The following is a 3,022-nucleotide window of genomic DNA, read 5'->3' as shown; positions in this document are numbered from 1 at the left end:
GATGGATTTTGTGATTAGTTTCTTGTATCTTGATAGATTAATAAGTTGTGGGCTTCTATGTTGATATCCGAGGAAGGCATAGTAATAGGTGCGCTTCTGTGTAAGGACAACGTAGGTTCACGTTTAATTGATCATATTTAGATACATTTCTCAGTCCTTAGCCGATTATCTATTGCAAGAGAGAACCGGCAACTTTCTACATGTGTTTGGTAATTGAGGGATAAGAATTGGTGAACCATTTACATTCAAGAAACCTTACAAAGAAACCGAAACTCCTAGAATCTCCCTTTATCATAAACCAAAATACTAGACTCTTGTTTGTTGATCTTTAATATTAGATTTGTTTACCTTCACTTTGCATTTGAAACAATTGGATAGTTGTTTAGCTAATTCACATTGAGACATTTCTAGTGCTTATTCCAGTCCCTGTGGATACGATAATCTTTTATATTACTTGCGACATTTCCGTACACTTGCGGAGCGTAACACTGGCATTTCCTTTCAGTATTAAAGTCGAGTAAAGACTTGGTTTAATTTTCTCCATCCTCAAAGCATCACAAGTTGGAAACAATTAGAGCAGCAATTTCTGAATCATTTTTTCCCTTTAAGCAGAACAGTGTATATGAGGAATTGCATCACAAATTTTGCTCAAGCAGATGGAGAATCACTATTTGAAGCATGAGATAGATTCAAGAGTCTATAAAGACAGTGTCCTCATCATTGTTTGGAAAAATGGCTGACCTTGCACATATTCTATAAGGAAATTTCTTTCTCAGATAAGTGTTTGTTAGATTCATCAGCTGGTGGTTCTTTCATGAACAAGAGTGTGGACGAAGCAAATACATTAATTGATCAAGTGACATTGAACCCCCATGATTGGTCAAACAAAAGTTGGATGGAATCTCCCTCGAAATTTCAAGAAGTGCAAACCATAAATGTAAGAGTGTCTTCCAAACAAATTGCAATTCAACTATCCAAGAGTTTTGAAATTCACATGTCACAGAATGAGAGGTCCAAATAGTTGGAGGCAAAGATTGATAGCATAGTTTCAAAATGGTTCAAACATGATCCCCCTCCTGCACATAAAAGATCTAGTGAAAATGGTAATGATATTTAGTTGAGAAGTGGTAAGAATCATGAAGAACTTTTGAAAAAGGACTTGTATAGAATTGAGGAGAAGAACAATATAAGACCTCAAGAACTCAGTTCCATTACTCCAAGAAGTTCCCAAAAGCCACAAGTACCTTTCCCTCAACGATTGATCACACCAACACTAGATAAGCAAGTTGGACCTCCTCCGCAAGCTCAAAGGGAATATGGGAAAAAGAAAGTTCAATCATTCCCAAGACCTTCACTAAGGGTTCCTTTTCCACAAAGGCTAGTGAAGGTCAATGAAACAAAGACTTTAAAAAATTCTGTGATTCTAATGCAGTTGGGTGCAGATTCAGGATGTATATAAAGATGAAGACTCTTCAAATGAGGATTGTGATGATAATGCAGTGAATAACAAGTTTTCAGATCTACCTTCTGTCTTTATAGGGGATTATGGTGAAATTGAATTTTTAGATGATGAATGTAATGAGGTAGATCAACTTAAAAATGCAAATGAAGTCAATGATCCTGCTGTAGTAGATATTCCTGCTAAAGATATAGATGTTGGTTTATTTTTTGATGTTTGTGTTGATGATGATGTTATAAAAGGAAGTGTATGGAGATGTGTTGTGGAAACAGTATCTCAAGAATCACCTCCTTTATCCACACAACTCTTAGAGACTATGAGAATTGCAAAGGTTGAACATGTTATGGACTAATGTGTAGGGACTCATGTAGATATGGCTAAGTCTCAAGAATCACCACCTTTGGTAGCACCAACACCTGAGCCAGAGCTAGAACTATTATTTGATTCAAAAGAAGTCACATCCACTAGTTTGGAACTTTCAGGTACCTTTCGGTAATGCAAGGTTAGTACTTCTTGTGTACCTATGCTTGATTTTATTGAATGTGATTCCATTACTCATAACTGCTTTACTAAACTTGATATGGTTTTGGTTCTTACTTATTTAACTTGTATATGGGAGGTATGTTTTTTTTTTAAGTGTACAGATTTTCATAGGGCTTATAATTGGAAGCTCAATCTGAACTGTCTTCGACCACCTGAAAGAACTTCAAAGAAGATGAAGATGGAGAGAGCGATACTTCACTTTTTGACTCCTATATTGAAAGCTACCTCTATAATAAGAGCCCTTGGTAGAAGGGTGTTGAAATATCTTACCCCTTCAAGAGTGAGATTTAGATGAATCTAACAAGGTGGTCGTGCTAATGACCTTAAACAAGTACTTCTTGGAAGGCAACCCAAGTGCAATCTTGTTTTCATTTTAGTTTTAGTTTCCTACAAGTTTCTTTTTAGTTTCTTTACAAATAATAAAATCAAATCTTCTTCTTCATTTTTCTTGTCTATCTTATTTTTGTAGATTTAAAAGTTGTGGAGGAATGTAAGTATCAGATAGAGGAGTATCTTCAAGCACATGAATGTCAACCATTTGGAGCTCATCACTTGGTAACTTCTCTAAATTTCATAAAACCTCCTCCATATATCATTTCTAGTTTTCATTGAGACAATGAAAAGTTTAAGTCTGGGGGGATTGATATGAGCTCGAGTGTCATACTACGGAAGCTTATCAAATTACAATTAAAGTTATCAAACCCCTCAACACTAAAGTAGTATAGAGCTGACTCGGGTCATCTCCTAACGAATGTAACGATAGGATGATAACTTCAGGATTGATTATGGTTTTTGGGTTTTTGATATGAAAATGGGGGTTTGGGTTTTGGATTCTAAAATATGATATGAAATAAGAAAACAAGTATGAAATTAAACCTAAAGAACAAAAGAGCAATGTAAGTATGAAAATCTAGTCTAACTTAAACTATGATTGCAAGGAAATTAAGGTAACATAAAATAAGCATTGAATGAAATCTAGAGCATTAAAGAAACCTAAGCTAATTTATCCTAATGCATTCA

At 35.0% G+C, this 3,022-nt stretch overlaps 1 non-coding gene across 1 annotated transcript; it reads right to left on the bottom strand.

The window, feature by feature from the left end:
• Positions 1–620: 620 nt before the first annotated feature.
• LOC121983508 lies at positions 621–726 on the bottom strand. The gene has a single exon (XR_006112557.1). It is a non-coding gene; the product is annotated as a small nucleolar RNA R71 (small nucleolar RNA).
• Positions 727–3,022: the final 2,296 nt, after the last annotated feature.

Source organism: Zingiber officinale, chromosome 5A, assembly GCF_018446385.1.
Source record: "Zingiber officinale cultivar Zhangliang chromosome 5A, Zo_v1.1, whole genome shotgun sequence".
In the NCBI taxonomy this organism is placed as follows: domain Eukaryota; kingdom Viridiplantae; phylum Streptophyta; class Magnoliopsida; order Zingiberales; family Zingiberaceae; genus Zingiber; species Zingiber officinale.
Note: the sequence above shows the minus strand (reverse complement) of the source record. Positions and strands in the feature narration are given on the sequence as shown.